This window comes from Saimiri boliviensis, chromosome 3, assembly GCF_048565385.1.
Source record: "Saimiri boliviensis isolate mSaiBol1 chromosome 3, mSaiBol1.pri, whole genome shotgun sequence".
NCBI classification, from domain to species: Eukaryota; Metazoa; Chordata; class Mammalia; order Primates; family Cebidae; genus Saimiri; species Saimiri boliviensis.
This window is the reverse complement of record NC_133451.1, coordinates 53929716-53951850: the sequence shown is the minus strand read 5'-3', so window position 1 is coordinate 53951850 and position 22135 is coordinate 53929716.

Genomic DNA, 22135 nt, shown 5'->3' with positions numbered 1-22135 from the left:
AACTATAAAAATTTATTTGAACAATGTGATTAACCAAAAAATAATAATGAGGGCATCTACAGAAGTACTTTTATCTTTAATTTTCAGAAATATTTTAAATAAAGAAAATTGGAGAAAAATTATATATTGATTTTTTCACATAAATATAATTGTTTATTAACTATATAGAATACTATGAAATTATCATATTGACTTTCTTTCAAAATAAATTGCCCCGAATCCTACTACATCAATCAATTAAATCTGTTTTCTGCACCTAACGTCTGAACAAACATAACACATAAAAGAAAATTACCCTTACCTAGGAACTGTTTCTCCCTTTGTCTTGGACTCCAGCCTAAAAAAACAAAAACAAACAAAGAAAACAAAACAAACAAAAAGAAAACATTTTCTAGAATCCAATTTATTCTCATATTGGGAATATCATGATGCATAGCAAAATATTTTATAAGTAATCAAGGTATTAAGAAACGTACATTCAGCATTCAGATGTAACAAATATAACTACGATATCTTAACTTGCCCTTTTTATACAGAAGAATGGGTATTTTATTGCCTAAGAGAGGAGAGGTACCTAAACTTGATCAGGCAACAACAGACTATTTACTAATTGTGAATAAAAACACTTTAAATATTCACACTTTATAAATAGTCAAGATTAAAAAAAGGTTAACATGTGACTTATTGACTTGATTTTCAGTCCAGTATGTCAGAAAGTTTGAAGTTGTCACTCTGTCAACAAGTAAACAACAAGTAAAATGCTGAGCAAATGGAAAAATTAACACCTCTTCTTAAATCTGTCAGAAAAATAAAATCACAAGACAAACCATTGCCCTCAAAATTGGAGAGACCTATGGGTGAGTACAGAGAATCAAAACTTACAGGAGCAGAAATGCTCATGAAAACCAGTGCCAGAATAGGAAAATCAAATTATCAGATGAATTGCTGGAGGTTCAATGTGGACAACACTGAAAATTAAAAATGCCAAGAAGACTACTCATTGAATGGTTCCATACTTGAGTTGATTTTAACTCTTGGAGCTCTACTAGGTTCTCATTATGAATGTCCAGAGAAAAATCTCTTTGAGTTTCCATCAGGTAAAAGGGGTAAAGGAACCATTTTGAATACAAGTCATCCTGTTCTTCTTAACATGATATGCCCTTAGATAAAGTAATTAATCAGAGCCTAATTTGCTGGGGTTTTATCAGAGATTCCCTGACCTGGAGAAGTGAAATATCAAACTCCAACTCACTCTACCCATCCTGACATAAGAGGTGGGGGATTGATGGTATTAATAAACACTTGTGAAGTTCATAGCCTAAAGGTACAGGATCTCCAAAAGACTGAGACTTAATCATAGTACTACCCCATCTCCCATATCGTACTACAACCTTACTCAAGGCCTATTGATAATAGTTACTTTTTCTCAGTAAATCATGTCTGGTTCTCAAAAAATTAAAAAAACAGAAGACATACTAAAAGGCAAAAAAAAAAAAAAAAAAAAAAAAAAAAAAACCAGTTTGAAGAGACAAAGCAAGCATCAGAAGTTTATATGGCAAGAATGTTAGAATTATCAGACGAAGAATTTAAGACAATTATGATTAAGATGCTAAGGATTCTAGTGGATAAAGTAGACAGCATGTAACAACTAATGAAAAAAGTAAAGCAGAGAGAAGGCAATCCAAAGGAAAAAACAGAAAGAAATGACAGAAGTAAAAAAACACTGCAGCAGAAATGAAGAGGCTTTGATTATTTATTTGGAAACATGGCTAAGAAAAGAATCTGAGCTTGAGGATATCTCACTAGAAACTTACAAAGTTTGAAAAACAAAAAGAAAAAAGACTGGAAAAAATGCACAGAATATCTAAAAATTGTAAGAAAGCTATAAAAGATGTAGCATATGCATAATAAGAATACCAGAAAGAGAAGAAAAAGACAAGAGAAGAAATATTTGAAGCAATAATGACTAAACATTTTCCCAAACTAATATCAGACACCAAACCACAGATCCAAGAGACTCAGAGGACACCAATGAGGATAAATGCCAAAAGAAGTTACAGCTATGTATATCATTGTCAAACTACAGAAAATCAAAAACTAAAAAAAAAAAAAAAATTCTGAAAGAATCCTGTAGGAGAAAATACATTACCTATAATGGAGCACAAACAAGATTACACTCTAAGAAATCATGGAAAAAAAGTTGAGAGAAAAACCCCATCCTCCTAAAATTTTATACCTTGCAAAATTACCCTTCAAAAGTGTAGGAGAAATAGAATTTCTCAGACAAACATAAATTGAGAAAATTTGTTGCCAATAGACCTGCCTTGCTAAAAATATTAAAAGAAATTTCTTTTAGAGAGTAGATGACACAGGTAAAAAACTCAAATCTAAAAGAAGAAAGAAAAGACAAAAGAGAAAAAATAAGTGAAGGTAAAGTGAACACTTTAATTTTTCTTATTTTTAATTGATAAAACAAATAACAGTTTGTTCAAAATAATGAATACATTGAATTCCATTTACATTTTATATGTAGTGTGTGTGTGTGTGTGTGTGTGTGTGTGTGTGAGTGTTACAAAAAATGTCATAGTAATGATACAAGGGACAGGAGAAGGGAATTAGGATTATTATTTTATTATTTTAAGGTACACACATGACACATGAAGCAATATAGTATTGTGTGAAAGTGGACTTGGTTATGTTTTAAATGTATATTGCAAATCTATCTAGGGCAATCACTAAATAAATGTTTTAAAAATGTATACTACGCTAAAAAAGACAGAAAAATCACATAGAAAATGCTCAATTAAAACTTCAATAAGCAAAAAACAGGTCTATGTTTTGGAAGGTAAAATAGGAAAAAAATAACAAGAGTGACAAGCAGAAAAAAAAACAAGTATTATGTAGATCAAGAATTATTTTGGACATCAATGATCTAAATGCATCAATTAAGACAAATGTCATCAGAATGGACCAAAAGCTAAACCCATCTATAAGTTGTCTACAAGAAATTCACTTTAATAATATGTACTAAACTCACTTTAGTACATAGATGAAGATATATATACTATGGTAACATGAATCAAAAGAAAGTAGAAGTCTATATTAATTTTAGACAAGGTGGACTTCAGAACAAGAAAATTTATCAGGGGTAAACAGGAGCATTACAAAATGATGAAGGTGTCAGTTTTTCAGGAATACATAACAATCTTTAATGTGTATGTGCCAAAACTTACATAAGCTGAAATAGACAATCTGAATAGGGATTTATCAATTACTGAAATTAAAAAATATATTTCTCCAAAACAGAAAGCAGTGGTCCCAGAAATGTTCATTCGTGATATCTACCAAAATTTATGAAAAAGTGATCTTAATCCTCTAAGTTTCTTCCAGAATAAAGAAGCAGAGGGTATACTTCTGAATTCATTCAGTTTGGCCAGCATCACTCTAATACCAAAACCAGAAAAGACAACACTAACAACAACAACAACAAAAAAAAACACATATCAGTATCTTTCATAACAATAAATAGAAATTCTCAGCACAATATTAGCAAATTGAATACAACAATGCATAAAAATAAATATACATTATAAAAATGTCCTTCAATAGGTGAATGAATAAATGATACATCTAGATAATGGAATATTATTCAGTACTAAAAAGAAATGAATTATCAAGCCCTAAAAAGACACGATGAAAATTTAAATGTGTACTAACTAAAAGAAGCCAATCTGAAAGCCTACCTATTGTGGATTTTAACTATTTAACATTCTAGATAAGACAAAATTATGGATACAGTAAAAAGATCAGTGTTTGCTAGGGTTTAATGGGGGAGGGGGAGATAAATGGGGAGAACACAGAGGATTTTTAGAGTGTTTGAACTACTCTTCATAATATCATAATGGTGGATACATGTCATACAGTTGTCCAAATCCAGAGAATGTACAGTCTCAAAAGTGAACTCAAATGTAAAGGACACTTGACTGTAGATGATGATATTTATGTCCCGCTCTGTGGGAAATGTTGATAATGGGGAAAGTTGTGAAAGTGGAAAGACAAGGGGGTACATGAGAAATTTCTGTACTTTCAATTCAATTTTGCTGTAGACCTAAAAGTAATCTAAAAATCGAGTACATTAAAATCAAGAACATTTGAAATAAAATTAAATCAATGCTACAAGGAAGAAAGGAAAAATATATCACTGATTGTGTTTAGTGGGCTTGTGGAAATTCGATGGAGGCTGAAATTGGAAGAAGAACTATGTAAGAGTGACAGCAAATGGATGTTTCGGTTGTAAGTTGGTGAATAAAAATAAATAGATTATGACTAAAAATATCTTCTTTATTTGCAGCCACATTTCAAACAAAATTTGATGGTTTCTTAGTCACACAGGGAAAGAGTGCAAATATGGATGCTCTCTTCACACCATTCTTAATAAATATTACTGCTGTTACCTTCCCACCCAATTCAAATTCAAAGAAGCATCCATATAATTTGCGCCCATTTGTCAATAAAGATTTTCACTGATTCTGTGCTTTTTCATATACACCATTAGAAATCTATGATGATTGTTTTTAATTTTACAGTATTCGGTTTTCATTCAAAAAGATATATATTATACCAAGCAGGTGTAGATTAAGGCAAAATCAGTGTATGTATTAAGCAACTAAAGATGACAGAAAGACTTGTGTAGGTACGATGATTAATTCAAATGAATACTAGAAAGACATTTTCCATGCAATTATCATTGTTTATGATCCACAAATATTAGGTTTTCAGGTCAGTGCTACAATGTGTCAGCTTTAATCATCACCACACAGCAGTGAAGAGCTTCAGATCTTGTTATATGTATTTGTTGTTCTCTACAATTCAAATCAAAGTTAGAAAATAAATTTCTCGTTAGAAATAAGAATTCCTTATTGATTGCACAAGATCATATCAAAGAGATGTTTTTCTTATATTTCTATGAATATATAAAAATTTGGAAACTTTAGGAAAAAGCAAGACTTTTCATTGATTTTTAAAACACAAAATACTTTAAATGGTAAGAATTCAATATTTTAATTGAACTCATTCAAATAAACATGAATGATTATTTGTTTATAAAAATGTTGCCCAAGAGAAAATTAATTTTCAAGATTAGAATGAATTTCAAGAGTTAATTTCAAGATTAGAATTATCTAGCTCATAAATTAAGGCTTAGGAAATTAAGCAACTATTATAAATCATATTCATGCAACCAGCATCTTCATATTAGTAATTTATTTTTTATTTGAGCTTCCAATTTCCTGAATAAGTAGTATAGGGGCTGAGGGAAATCCTTTCCTTCACCCTCTGAGTTCAACAAAATCAGCTGACAAAGATTAATAGAAGAAAAGGCATACAAAATATGTTTTAATATGCACAGCATGGGGCAATAACAGGAGAATGATTACCCAATAATCCAGTGCAGTCCAAGAGCTTCTTTACCCTTCTTGGTAGTGCAGGGCAAAGATGCGGAATATAGACAATTCTTTTGAGGGGCAATAATAATTTTCAGGGGAAATGAGTGAGTATAAATAACCACGGCCTAAGAACAAGTATCTCTGGGCTCTGTGGGAGGTGACATCACACTTATGGGAGAGTGAAGAGAGAAAGCAAGTCAAGCAAACACTCCCTTGTAATACAGATGAAAATATATCAGATAATCTTGGAGTTGCCCTCAGAGAGAACTGGAAGCTTGTGGTAAATCCATCTTTCCTAAGTTTTGAAAAGGGGTAGGGGGCTCAAAGAACACCTGGTTGCTTATTTCACTAATTTACTTTTTTTTTCCTCCAGATGCAAATCTCCTACACAAAAGGCTGCTTTTCTCTGCAATTCCTCTCTGCAAGTCCTCTCAATAACAGTCTTGAAATATGTCAAATAAGTATTTTTGATGAAATTTCTTAGATTTCCTTGAATAGGTTCATATAGTATGGCAGAGGAATTTATTTGATGAGAGCACAGTGTGTAGGGAAAAGAAAGAAATTAAGCATTTTTTATGTTTTATGACCTTAGGCTAAAATTACAGTATTTGAGGGTCATTTGAATCTGTTTTATTGTTTTCTTTCTAAAGTTAATTGATTGCAGTATGTGTGGATTAGAGGAAAAGCATCACTGCTGCTGGATAACAAAACTCTGGTATACATGTCTTACTAATGATAGTTCATTAGTACAATGCTTAAACAAATAGAATTACATTTCTCTGGATTAAATGCTATAATTTTATTAAAAGTAATGTTTTATGTAAGTCTTATAGGCAGAAAGTTCTGAGAAAGACAAAGAGACAGAAAGACAGAGAGATAGAGGGACAGAGAGAAGAGGTGTGTAGCATCGCTGGGGTATTAACATTAGCAGACACTGTCAGAAGAGCGTTTGTGAAAGTACACAGACGACTGAGACAACATAAGACCTTAAGACACTTTTGAAATTTGGCAAAGTTAAAGCACAAGTCGGCCTCGGCATGGAGGAAACAAGGGCTGATTTGAAAGGTGTCACATGAAGAACCTGCTCTCCAACTATATTTAGTTCAGTAAGTGATAATCCATAGGTTGCAATGTATCACACAGCCTTGCCCACCTTTCCCAGGTGCCAGCTCTGAATAGCAGGTACAATTGTAACTGGGACAAAAATGACTTGCTTTTGGAAGGAGTTCAGATCTTGTTTAGAATGTATAGGAGTGGAACATGAAGCAAATATTCTCTCTTCTCAGTCTATAGAATACGACTCCCTGTGAGAAGAGAAAATTTAGAACACTTACAGGTCACATCCCATTCTAGTGATAACTAGTTGGGGTTATGTCCTCCTTGTATTTGTGCTAAGACACTCAGTCAAAATTTGGCTGTCTTTTTATTTTTAACTTTAGAAAGATACGAATAAGGCTGGGAAAGGAAAGCGTTTACTGTACTGAATAACTTGTGACAATGATTTTCATTCTAAATAGATTTTTTAAAGGTAGTGTTATTCTTGGCCATTACCTAGGATGCTTTTGAAAGTAAAATGCTTTCAGTGTAATGTACCATTCATTATAATGATGTTCCTTTTCTAATGGATTTTGAACTTATTTGATCAGAAATAGGATAAAATTGAACCTGGTAAAGATTTTGCTGAGATTATAAAAAAGGAAGATTCATTGTCTTAGAAGTTTTCAGGAAATACACAGGATACTGAAGTGATAATATAATCATTTATAGTTTTTGCTCCTTGAAAACATCTTTACTTTGGAAATTCAATTTAAAAAATTTATATTGGCATAAAAAGATTATGAATGAGATGATATTTGCAGCCAACATTGTCTTCCTGATAATTGTAGATAAATGGAGTTTCCAAAATCAACTCCTTGATAAGGTCATACAAACATAGACCAAGGTACTGTAAAATGTTTGACTTTTATTACACATTATTGATAAATCATTTTAAAAGGAAGAAAGGTTATTTGGGGCTTTCAGTACATTATTTCATTCCAACTCATTTATATTTCTGTGATTTAATATTTTTCAGTCCTGCTTGCTTTTGGCTTTTATTTTAAGAGGAAAGCTTTTTTGTGTTTTTTTAAAAATGACTATTTTGCAAAGAACCATAGTTATGTCAGAGAGATGATCTCTTGCCATTCCAAGTGAGGTTGAATGATCTCCTATGCAGAACCCTTTTTAAAATTACGCTCTATAACTCTAACATTTGAACTCACTTCAACTGACTTTTTTTTTTAAACTTTACCTATATTTTATTTCACTCTTGGTCTTTCTAGTCCATAATAGAGCTTTCCTTTGTGTGCGGTAGAAGGGCGAGCGGGTGGGTGAATTATTTTATTTCACAATATTCTTTTATTTCACAAAATTCTAAGTGATAGTTAGCAATATTATCTTCTTGTAAGCTAAAACATCATGGTTGAATGATTCTTTTTATTCCTTTCTTTGAAATGTAAACATTTTTCCTTTTTGGGAATGTAAAATAGTTATTATTAACCTGTGATTATGATGTAGGTTTATTTTGTAATGTGCTGCAGTAGTTTGTAATACTCAGACCCAGATGTCTTCCTGATATTAAAGAATTTTAAGTAAAGAAAGAACATACTCAAGGATGGTTTTCAATTTGCCACCATTTTATCTTATAAGGTTTTTATTAAGAAGTATGCTACCTTGCTTATGCACTCTGTCTTCGGGACCCTCTGCTATTCAGATGAGGCAGCTTCTTTAAATGTACTTCATATAGAGCAGAGAATTTTTCCAAGAATTATCACCTTGATATAGAATACCTTCATATTTGTTTTCTAAAGTAGGAAATGATTGGCTTTGATTTTCTATTTCATTTTTAAAAACCATGGGCGTAACATGGTACTTAGTCTGCCAAAGACAAACCTTTTTGAAAGATCTCACCATTCTTACTTGTCCTATTGTTTTTTTCAGCCCAAATACCAGGATCTGTGACTTGAATGATTTTTCTTTTCTCCACTTCTGTCTTTTCAGAAGGTACAACTATATTTGTCAATACAGTTTTGACAAATCATTTTCTTTCTCTTTCATTCAACTAAGACTGACTATTGATTACTGAAGAGTACATAATTTTTAAGTCAGAAGCAAACACTTAAGCACTTCAAAACTCATTAAATAATTAATGTTTTCAACAACAGTAAAATCAGAGATAATTGACCAGTATCTCTGCACAGTGAACCTTGCATACTTATTCTTGAAATTAAGGTCATTGTTTGCATTTGCTTATTCTACAGGCATCAATGGCTATGTCATATGGCATTCAGTTTCAGTCCTTAGACTGGAAACAAGAAACAAAACATTGTTAAAAGCACTTTTTTCAAAGCCTTGAAGTTCAGTTAAAATCGTGCTTTTCAAATTACAAGTCTATTTTTATAGTTGAGCACATACTAGTATTACAGAGAATCAATTTGATGTACTACAAAGCAATGTTAATGACTAATTCTCTACAAGAACAAAAATATTGCTCTTCTCAAAACACAAACACCAGTAACTTCCTAACAGAAATAATAAAATAATTGTGCATATATGATTACAATTTTCATGTTTTAATTAATTAAAGTGATTTTTTTTTCACTGCAAGCACAGGAGAAAAACGCTAATCTAGAAAGACTGTGCTATTTTCACAAAAGAAATGTGGGGGGCTGGACTAATACAAAACAACTTATTATTGATTTTCATAGCAATAGGAAATGTACATGTCCTTATAATATAAATTTTCAGAATGAAATATTTGCTAATGTCTTAGCTTTACGTATATAAATTTTATAAACCACTTTGTTTTACCGTAAGATACTGTCTCATAAAATATTTAAAATTTGGTCTAATATAAAAATACATTAGAAAATTAGCAAACCACACATTTACAGACCAAGTTGAAAAAATAATTTGTTGTCACTAAAATGAATGATGGTTTCATTATCAATTAATTACCATACTCAACTTGAAGTTGTGTGAGAGCCAATGGAAGGACCACGGAAAAATGTAGAAGAAAATTTGGAAGATAAAATCATCACTCTTTATAAAACATATGGAATTACTTATTGTTTTCAGAATATAATTATCATCCTAGAACTCATTCCACCAGAACTGTGTGCTAGTAATGTGCTATTAATTGAACTTTACTTGTTCTCCACTCAATTTTCAAAGCCTCTTAAAATACTCAATATATATGTTTGGATGGTTATCATGATACCAAAAAATAAAACAGCAACTTTTTGAGCGACCAAGTCCTGTATAGTAGCCCTATTGTCTCTTGCACATAATGTTCACCACAAACTTGGCCACTGAAAACAGCACACATGTATCATCTTATACTTTCTGAGGGCCTGAAGTTCAGGCACAGATTAGCTGGTTCTTCTGCTCAATGTTTTACAAAGCTGTAAAGCATCAGCCAGGGTTGGGTTCTCATCTAGAGGCTCCACTAGGGAAGCATCCACTTCCCTACTCACATGGCTGATGGCTTCATTCAGTTCTTTGTGTCTGGAAGATTCCTGCCAGCTTGCTTCTTAAAAGACTAAAAGTGGAGAGACAGAGTCTCCAGACTGTGTCAGTTAGCAAAAGTCTTATATAATAAAATAATAGGAATAAAATTCTGTCACTGTTGTGGAATTGCATAGTTTTGAAGTGAGCCACAGGTCCTGCTTATATGAATGCATGGACATGAACACATGGGGATCATGGGAGCCACCTTACAATCTGCCTGTCCAGATAGCGTTTTCTCATCAATGGCCTCCCATTCAGAGCTTTACTGAATGGGAGCACTGATGAAAATGAAAGGAAGGTCTGAACGGAATACTGTCACTGAGGTTCTACCTTCCAGAATAACATTTAGAAACTGTCCTACTTTGAATGCATGAATTTCATTATTCATTGGCATATAATAGAAGAAAAGTCACATGCTTGAATGAAAGGTTATCTTTTAGCAAGCAATCATAAAGTTGCAGGTGGAGAAATGAAATACAATTTTATTCAAATAGACTAAAGTTCAAACATAAAATGAATCTTTCTCACATATGTGGAAGATGTGAAAAAGTAAAATAAAATATTATAAGTGATTCAGGAGTTTCATTGTTAACGAGTCTTTTAAACAGGCCCAACCAATTTTAACTGTTAACTTACAACAGTTTCCTTTTATTGTAAAAGTATGACATATGTATTAGACATGCAATTTGATATGAAGAATAAATTTTAATAAAGAACAGGACAAGACAATGCATAAAATATTTCAAAATGAAAAATTTTAACAAACCTATTTTCTAATTCTAAAATTAGACTCAGACAAAGCCTTTCAGTTTCAAAAGCAATTATAACTTTTTATTCATATAAAATAAGTTTTTCGTATTTAATTGAAAGGGTTACAACATGTGTTATATAGTATATTAGCTACTGAATGAAAAATCCACCTAGCTAAAATAATCTGGTTTATCTCCTAATTTTATTAACATATATATATATATATATATATATATATATATATATGTACATATATATATAGGACAACATGTAAGGTTTCTATTTTAAAAACATACAATATTAATTTATTTTATACATACTGTTCTTCTACCTCTTAACAAGGTTTTTAAATTTTAAAATTATTATGTACATATATATATAGGACAACATGTAAGGTTTCTATTTTAAAAACATACAATATTAATTTATTTTATACATACTGTTCTTCTACCTCTTAACAAGGTTTTTAAATTTTAAAATTATTATGTACATATATATATAGGACAACATGTAAGGTTTCTATTTTAAAAACATACAATATTAATTTATTTTATACATACTGTTCTTCTACCTCTTAACAAGGTTTTTAAATTTTAAAATTATTAATAAAATTTTTATTTGTTTTGTTAAAGAAATAAACATAACAATTGGATTAGTTTATTCTTATAAACTTCAACTTATGTATAAAATTAATAAAGATAACACACAAAAACTTGTTGGATGACCATTAGTGTTGAAGAAGTTAGTATTGGCTTCTGATAATTGATTCTCCAGATGTAGCCTATAAGATGATCTTCATTAACATCTTGTCTTATTTTCTTCTTCCTTTCACTTTCTTCTCTTATTCAAGTAGTCTTATTGCTTGCTAACTCAGACTGCTTAAGTTTCCTTGAGGGTTTTATTTAGTTTGCATATGGCTGCTAATAGCCTCTCACCACCTGATGTTGCTCTCTTCCTAATCAATTCCAAGTTAGTCTAATATTGATTGGTGGTTTTGAGATGTTGCCTAGCTAACCAGTAAGGAAACCATAGAATTGGATAAAATACTTCCTGTATAGAGAGAATGAGGAAGAGTTCAACATGATAACGGTGGAAAAAAGAAAATTATTTTCTTTTTTTTTGAGATGGTGTCTTGCTCTGTTGCCCAGGCTGGAGTGCAGTGGAGCAATCTTGGCTCAATGCAACCTCCGCCTCCTGGTTTTAAGGGATTCTCTTGCCTCAGTCTCCCAAGTAGCTGAGATTACAGGCTCCCACCATCACGCCTGGCAAAGTTTTGTATTTTTAGTAGAGATGGGATTTCACTACATTGGCTAGGTTGGTCTCAAACTCCTTACCTCAGATGATCCACCCACCTCTGCCTCTCGAAGTGCTGGGATTACAGGCATGAGCCACTGTGCCTGATCTAATTTTTGTATTTTTACGGACGGCTACTAGCCAGGTGCAGAACTCATGTTCAGGGAAACTAGGGGGATAACAGAAGAGTCTTCTGCTCCATGCAGCAACAATGCATGCAATGCTCCATTGCCAGGAGAGTAAAATCTTAACCCTGGAACTGCCAGGAGCAGACTCTGATAATCGTATTTTCACTAGGCTGACTTAAAGAAAAAGGAAAAAAGAAAAGAAAAAGCTTGTTCCAGGAGCATGGAATATCTTTCAGTACCTTTTAAAGAAAGTTAAATTCCCAGTGCCTAACTCATTAGAATAACAGCAATGCCCCTTGAAAGGAGATAGTAAGAGAGTGAAAATTGTCTTTCATTTCTCACCTCATCCCTCAGCTCCCACTCTCCAGTTGGAAAGATGATGGAAATTTAAGCAGATATATTCTCTTTCTTGGTGGAAATGTGAGGTAAAGGCAGTTAATATTTCTTTTCCTATAATAAAGTGCTAATATTTCCCAGCATTTTGATCCAAGGAAGTAAAAGCAATGCACCTTAGCAATGTCTTTATAGACACAAACCATCTAAACCTGAAACAAACCACTGAGAAGTAAACAAAACAAAACAAATCTGGTACTTTAAGCTTTCTTTGCTTCTCAGCCTTCTTTTTGGACACAGCTTTTATAACATCAGGCCAAAATTTGTTTACGTCACTCACATTGAAAAAAAAAAAAAATGGACGTTGATGGCTTCCATGATATCTTTGCATGTTCTCAGCATGTGTCAGAGAACATAGACAAGAACAGGGGTAAGCATTTGGAAATAAAAATGTTGGTGTTATGTATCTTTATACTGTAGGAGTTTTGTTTTCTTGTTTTGAATTAATTAATTGATTTTTGCTTCATGGTGCTGAATATACATGATTCTTACTCTATGTTAATGTCTCCCATTCATTAGATAAGATACTCTATCACAGAGCCACAATTCCAACAGTCCCCAACTTTGCCAGAATTCAAATTACTCAAGTTAATATTGTTCTGTACTACTGTGCATTGTCACCATAAATTCATTCAATAGATATTAATTTGTTTCAACCATATTTTGTAACTGCTACATCATCTAACTTAATTTTATTGAATGTTAGTGCCTGTTTATATTTCTGATGAAAAAAGTTACAGATTCATAGATCATCCAAAAGAACCTAATTGTACGGGTTTTTTACATTTTATTTTTTAATTTTTCCTTTGATACAGAGTCTCTGTCGCCCAGGCTGGAGTGCAGTGGCACAATCTCGGCTCACTGCAACCTCTGCCTCCCGGGTTCAACCAATTCTCCCACCTCAGTCTCTCGAGTTGCTGGGATTGCAGGTACACGCCACCATACTTGGCTAACTTTTTTGTATTTTTAGTAGAGACAGGGTTTTGTCATGTTGGTCAGGCTCATCTTGAACCCCTCCCCTCAGGTGATCTGCCTGCCTCGGCCTCCCACAGTGCTGAGATTACAGGAGTAATCCACTGTGCCTTGCCGTAAATGTATGTTGCATAGTCCTTAAAGAAAATTTTTAACTTTTTAAAATTGATAACATTTCAATTCATCTAAGAACATAGGAGTAGGGCATTATAAAAGACATGTCTCTTAAAATTTTGACTAAGGAAGTTATTAAGAGAATTTTTTTTTAAATTTTCTTTCCATCAATGGTCAAATAAAAATATGTTGATTACTCATATATATAATTTTTTAATTGAAGGCAAGAAACTTAATTAAGCATTTCAAAATTCATTAAATAATTACAATTTTTCAACGAAGGAAGGTAAAATCAGAGCTAATTACCAGTATTTTGCTCAGTGAACTTTGTACCTTTACTCTCGAAATCAAGGCCATTGTTAAGATTTGCTTATTCTATATGCACTAACGGTTATTTTATATAGCATTCAGCTTCTGTCCTCATTCAAAAATCTGATTATAAAAGACAATTGAAAGAATTATTTTTACAATATGTTGTAATTACATCAACATACATTTAAGCCACCCGATAATTTAAAGGGAGGATATTGGTCAGTTTAATTGCTTTGTATTCAATAACTATATTTTTGCTTTTAAATTCTGATGCTTTTTACACTAACTAGAAATGTTGCTTTTGTTCAGAAGTTGCTAGACAATATAACAGGAGAGTAAAAAGCAAACAGATATGAACAATTATATGCCCCAATGGCACTGCCATTATTTAAGATATTAATTTAAGACTTGACGGAAATTCTTAAAATTTAGGTTACTGAGGTTTATTCCATTTAAGAAGGTCATTCAAATAATCTTCAGAAAAAAGAAAGTTACACATCAAGCTTTAGGACATAATTAAATTTTTTGAAAGCTCACCCACCCATCCAACCACTTACTCACTTTGAGTTAGTGGCCATTGGCCCAGGCAAAGTGTTACTTTCTTCTCACCTCTTTAACGTCAATGATTTGTGTTTCTCTCTTAGGTGATACACCTTTGATTTAGTCTTTTATTTATTATTTAAAGCACTTGGTTACAGTCATAATAAATGACAAGATGCATGATTACCATATGGAATAATTAGTCTCAGATTTCTCAAGCTACGTCTGCAACCCTCCTCAAAAATTAAAGGCAGTTTGTAATGTCTGGAAATGCTACATTCTCAAGATCCCCACCTCCAGAAAAAATAGTAGGAAGTTTTTCTTTATTCCATAAATGTCATTTTTCACAGGAATATAATTCTAGCCTCCTAATATCTAGCAAACAGTTTAACTTCTGGAGATAAAATTGTAAAAGAATGAGATTATGATGTACATTTGTATGGCAGAGTAGATGTGTGTGGGTATATGTGTGTGAGGGCTTTCCAAAAAAATTTCAAGGAAGTGAAAGTGTGATATTGGAATCAAAATCCATATTGGAAGTAGTTGAGCACAATTTGAAGCTACAAAAAATTAAAGCAGTGGTACAGAAAACAATTCAGAAACATTCTGAGAGTAAAAAAAAAAAATGAAGCATTCAGTCATAAAAGATTACACATCCTATGATTCCACTTACGTGGCATGTCCAGAGGTGGTAAATTTATAGAAACAGAAAGTAAACTAATGGTTTCCTGGGGCTAGGAGTGGGGCTTAACAGTTAATGTGTGAGACATATCTTATTGGGTGGATGAAAATATTCAAAATCTAATTTATGGAAATGATTATGCAACTTCTTAAATGCACCAAATATTATTACATTGTACACTTGAAATGATAAACTATATGATATGTAAAATGTCTCAAAAGAATTATTTTTAAAAAAGGAGAAAAACTCATAGACAATTAAAATAATAAAACAAATATGAAGGAAAGATAATTTTGATCATACATTCTGTTCTGATATCCTATTTTTAATAAACAGGACTAAAACATCACAAACACTAATTAATAAGAAAACTAAAAAAAAAACCGAACTGAAGGCAGACTCATTTTGGAAGTTTTTAGCTACTAGAATTTAAAAAGGTTTTTGTTGTTGTTATTTTTAAAAGTTGGGTAAATTAACATGTATTAATAAGCATAATGTAAAAAATAGTAATTTTCTCATTTTATTGCCAAGTTTAAATTTTATAATAAAGAACATTTCCTAACAAAATTTAGATAATAAAAGTTTCTTTTTCAACTGAGAAGGAATAACTAATAGAAATAACTCATAAAAAGGGCATGAAAAGTACATATGGCTATTTAATTTTATTTGAGTTTCACTTTGTAAAAAATGAAAAATGTTAAATTAAGACACAATTTTGTTAGTATAGTATAATATCAAAGTGTTGAAGTCAAAAACTTGTTATATTTCTGATTCTTTCATTTAGCTCCTAAAAGCAGCATTTCCCCTGTTTTTATTATATTAGCCTGGGTATGATTATCTACTATTAGTTGTACATTAAAAATATCAGAAAAACTATATTTTATTGTAAATTTTTATTTATATTTTATATATTTATATTTATACAATATATTTTATTTATATTTATATTTCTACAATATATTTATACAATATATTTTATTGTAAATTTTTATTTACAATAAAAAATATTTATTTTTTCCCTAAGTCATGCATTTAAAAGAAAACTAGAAGGATCATAGACACTATCCCCCATTACAGAATACACAGAAGAGCAATTCTAAATGAAGGGCAGTTCACTAAGTGTTTATCAAAAAACTCATCTCAGAGCAAACAAATCTATGAAAACTAAATGTGAAATCTACGCTTTTTACCTCTCATGATATTCATAGTAACCTTCATTGTAAACAAAGAAGGGAGGACGGCCTGATCTGAGAAGGCACCTTCCAGAACACAACTTTGCTGAGAAACCAGGAATCATTCCTCAGAAGTCAGATTCTTCTGTATTACAAATCTAGAAGCCACATGGTGTATAACTCTAATATAAAAATTACTGCTGAATTATGTTATCCTTTTGGCAAAAAAAAAAAAAAAAAAAAAAAAAAAAAAAAAATTGAACAACCCCTATAAACAAAAAAACCCTTAGCTCTGAGCTTGGAACGGACAGAGGAAATCATTTCAAACTGTTCTTTGACCTGAGGAAATTGGTGGCCATATAATTAAAATAATAATTTGTAATCCATCCAAGTATTCTTTTAATTTTTCCTTGCCCCTACAATCTCTGGACAAGCCAGAGAACAGTTTATTTTGAGGCTTTTCATAATAATGTTTCTATCTCTTTTGAATGAAAGTCTTCTCCCATGCTCCGTGATAGATAGAATGGCCTTCATCTATGTATTAAAAAATGGGCATGTTGCCAGTCTAGGAAAGTTCTCTGAGAACTTTTACTCCATTATTATGGAACCTCGGAAACAGTGCCTGGCTACAGTAGAATGGATAGCAGAAAGAACAATCAATAAAGACTACTAAAAGGAAAAAGGCTAAGTACTGTAGGTTCTTAAATGAAAATTGATTTCCACCATTGACCATGGAACAAGCTCATCAGTAACATCGCATTTAGAGGCAATCTAATTGTTTCTTCTTAAGGTAGGGTTTGAACTTGGATGGAAAGTATAAGAGGGAAATCAATCCTCTGTTATCACAGGTACCTTAGTCACAGCATACCGATTCAAGAAAATGCAATTATTTAAGAGCCCATTGTAACCACTCAATGGATTGCCTCAGAAAATCAGCTACATCCCTTAGAAACATATGGGTTTAATTTTTAGTTCTTTCTATTCTCATGTAGGTATCTGATCACGGGAAACACCTATAATCCCTCTCAGTTACACAATAAATGACACAGAAAAGGACATATATTAGTGCAAATTCAAAAGCAAAATAGGGAAATCATCCAAATTATGGATACTGATGATTTGTCTCCACATGTAAAAGACAACAGGTTATTTATTTACTTATCACTTAAACATAAGTGATGGGATTGACCATGATAAATCCCTGGTCTCATGGAGCTTCTATTCTATTTTACATGTGAATGGGGAGGAGGAAGATAAAGTAGAAAATTAAGGTAGAAAATAATTTACAAAAGAAATCAGTGGTGAGACTGGACCTTGAAATAGACCATTCCAGGGCAAAGGAATAGCAAGGGGAATTAAGGTTTTGGTGGTCAAAAGACAGAAAGAAGAAAATCCAGTGTAGTTGGGTCTGAGTAAGTGAGATTGGTAATATGATAGGGTATGCAGCAGCCAAATTATGTTTGATCTTGGAGACCATGATAAGTCATATAAGTCTCGTTGAAAGTAATATTGGAAGGCTTTGTCTGGCTTTAGGTGGGGGTAAGGAGATATTGATTTATTTTGTATAAAAACTCTTGCTGTCTGACCTATAAGAAATACACAGAGGAAGCATGAATAATGAGGCCTTTATACTCGTCCAGAAGAGAAATGACTATGGCTTTGACTATGGCGACACAAGATTTTGTTGTAAGACTATTATGTTTTCTCTAAAATCTTTTTAAATTTTGCAATCTCGATCTGGGGCAGTGTGACCTAAAAAATGACTGAATGTTGCTTAATGACAAGAAAAGTAAAGAGGGTTCTGAATACACCCTCAGAGGGAAACAAGACACAGAATATCAAACACCCCACAGTGAGCCACAAAATCTTCCAGAAAATCTTGAGCTCAGTCTTACATTTATTGAATTCTATGTTGACATACATTCAAGTTCTTGTAATTACAATAAAACTACCATCTGTTTTTCATGTCATTCCCCTTTCCTTAAATTTTATCTAGGCACAGTTCATTTGTATTTTGATCCTACTATTGATATTTTCACTAGCTATTATTATCCTAGTCTCATTTTAGCACAGCAGAAAGAGCATTGACTTAAAAAGCAGATGGATCCCAGTTCTGATCCATCTTACTGACTGCAGTGACCTTGCGAAGTTCTTAACTTTCACAGATTTTCATTTCCTATTCTGCAAAAGTAGAAATATACCTATGGTATGCTCTAGGTCAGGTGTCCCCAAACTATGGCCCGTGGGCCGCATGCGGCCCCCTGAGGCCATTTATCCGGGCCCCCTCCGCACTTCAGGAAGGGGCACCTCTTTCATTGGTGGAGTGAGAGGAGCACAGTATGTGGCGGCCCTCCAACAGTCTGAGGGACAGTGAACTGGCCCCCTGTGTAAAAAGTTTGGGAACGCCTGCTCTAGGTATTTTATACCTTTAAATTTAATTCACATAGAAATTTTATGAGGTAGGTATTATTACTATCTTCATTTAATGGTTAAGAAAAACTGAAGTATACAGGGATGGTAAATAACTCAGTAAAGGTTACCAACTAGGGCTGAAGAGTCTGGATTTGAACACCATCTTCCTGATTACACATTGTATCTGTAATAGACTAACATATCATAGATGTTTAATGAAGAATAGTTACCTCTTTCATCTTTTTCTGCACCCCTTTCCCCATTTCAAAATATAGTAATTGTACCTTAAGTAATTATAGCTCTCGGAATTATTCAATCTTTCAGTATCTTGGCCCAAACTGGTATCTTTCTTTCTTGATTTGTCATTTCCACCAAAATTCCTGAATAAAACTCACACTTATTATTAAGAAATAAACCTTTTTATTTCATTTCCCTCCATACCACTTTCAAAGTCCTATAACCTGAACTGATAATTCTAGTAGAATTTCAAATCTCTTGGATGATGTTTTCAAAAGGAAATAATACATATGGAATACTTACCAGTTTCAGATAAAATGATAGAATTTTCTGCATTTGAAAGAGCAACATGTATAGTTGTGATTTTGTGAACAGTCACTTCCAAGTTATAGTAAGTAATTTTTGATGGAAAGAAAAACCAAGAGAAAATATTACAAAATAATATGATTAACCACACATCTGAATGGAAATTCATTTTCTGTGAAGTCAATGGTAGGTTCTTGTTCACAAATGCTGAATAGCTGAATAGGGACTCAGAAGGAGGTAGCAGATGTTATGTTGGTACTGAAAAGTGTTGGGGATAGCTCTGAGGATTTGCATTCAGTTTCAGAAGGAGTAATAATGGTTATACAGACCTTCTCGTATATGTTAATGATACAGACAGGAAACAAGTAGATACTGTGTAAAAGAGGGCAATTCCCTAACAAAGGCCTCACCTTCAAGCCTGGAGAACCGAGGCCGAGTGGGGAACAGGCATTTCTGTTTCTCACCCAAAACGTTGCCTATTGGCCTGCCACTCCCCTATCCTGTACCCCTCTAGTCCCCGAACCCCAGGGTCTAGACGCAGACGAGTGTTGGGCAGACAAGGACACAAGCAGAAGAATGACATAATAGCATAGCAAAGAAAGAGAGAAGGGAAGGAACGTCTGAACACAGACAAGAATTCAGCTGGGGATGGATGGAAGGGAGATCAGACACTGGATGGGCAAACTCCAGAAGTCGATTATCTTCCCACTCCAACCCCCTCCTTCCTCCCCATCCATCTTGCTGAGAGCCACCTCTACCCTGCATTCATCCTTCAAGCCATTGTGTGACTCAATTCTTCCAGGACTCTGAGCAAGAGCCTGGGATACAAAAAGCTGTCACACTGGCCCTCTGCCCTTGTGAAAAGGCAGAAGATGCATTGAGTTGGCTGACACTTAAGCTGTCTGTGGATGACAAGGTTAAGAGTGCATTGTAACACTGGGGCTGCAGGCTCCCACCCCTAGACACTATTATGGGGCTGAAGCCCGAAGCATTCACTCAGCTCTTAGATACACCCATTTTCGGGCTCCCCACTCCCATCAGGGGTTTGAGCAGAGGCAGGAACTGAACGAGCAAGCCACAGTCCTGTTGCACGTCCTGCCAGGGGGATCAGGGAACTCTCTGGTATCATAAACATGTAACATGCATGTCTATAAACAAATATCTTAGTGCGTCTCCTGGGTTTAAGATATGCATCATGATTTGATTATGCTAATTTTAAATATTCTTTAAGTATTATTGTTATTTTACACTAGCCTTGAGAAGTAATAGTCATGGTGGTGGAAACTGTAGCATCATTAATGATAATAATAGTAGCCTATTTTAAGAAGCAGACATTGAGAAAAAAATGATTAAATTACTTCAGAATATATAGCTAGAAATAGCCAGATATATAAAGTATATATCTAGATATATATGGATAATGAATTCATTGCTGTAAATTCCATATCTCTGGATTTGAAATGTAACATCAAATAAATTCAATTTTCATTAAAGCATGTAAAGATTTCAGAGGGATATTTATAGCTCTGAAAAAAATGCTTTCTTGGTTTGGGTTATATATCATATTTAGAGTCTATTTTGGACACTGAACTCTTGTAAATAAATTGTTGTGCTTTATATACTTAAGTGAGATAAGGTTATTAAGAATAATAAATGTAAAGAGGAAATGTATCTAAATAAATTCCCCAATGTTTAGTTCCCATCTCTCTTTAATTAATTTCTAAATATTAAATGTTATTTCTGAGGCTGAAGCAGGTAGACTACATGAGCCCAGGAGTTCAAGAACAGTCTGGGCAACATGGTGAAACCATGTAGCTTCAAAACATACAAAAATTAGCCAGGTGTGATGTTGCACACCTGTAGTCTCAGCTACTAGTGAGGCTGAGATGGAAAGATTGCTTGAGCCTTAGAAGATCAAGGCTGCAGTGAGCAGGAACTGTAACCTGTGTCACAAAGTAAAACTCTGTCTTAAAAAAAGAAAAAAGTGATTCCCATTTTTTTTTGAGTAAGGAAACTGTGAGATCTATTTAGTCCATGAAAGAACTATCAGCAAATTAACAAAATCACATCTGTTACTTTCCTTCCACCTGATCCATGATTAACATAACACACACACCTATAAAATGTAAATTTGTGTTTTTGTCTCTAAACGTTAAGAGTGTGTGTGTGTGTGTGTGTGTGTGTGTGTATACTCATAAGTACATGAATAATGTGTTATGATATATATATATATATATATATACACACACACACACATATATATATATGTATTCATTCCTGATAAATTTAGGTTTACTAAAAATTTATGATCTAAACACCAAAAATTAGACTAGCTACAAGAATAGAACTAAGAACAATGTTTATTGAACAAGTCCAATGCCAAATGATGTACTAATAGTTTTATCTGTGTGATCCTATGTATTTCTAACAAATCCCCTTGAACTCATTGAAACAAGTTGCCAGAACTGTAAGTTGGAAATTAGAAAGATTAAGTAACTTGTCTTAAGTCATGCAACTAGTAATTGTCAAAGTTTATATTTGGTTATACCTAGTATCTTTCTGACACAATTTATTCTTTTTTTTTTTTTTTTTTTTTTTTGAGACGGAGTTTCCCTCTTGTTACCCAGGCTGGAGTGCAATGGCGCGATCTTGGCTCACTGCAACCTCTGCCTCCTGGGTTCAGGCAATTCTCCTGCCTCAGCCTCCTGAGTAGCTGGGATTACAGGCACGTGCCACCATGCCCAGCTAATTTTTTGTATTTTTAGTAGAGACGGGGTTTCACCATGTTGACCAGGATGGTCTCGATCTCTCGACCTCGTGATCCACCCGCCT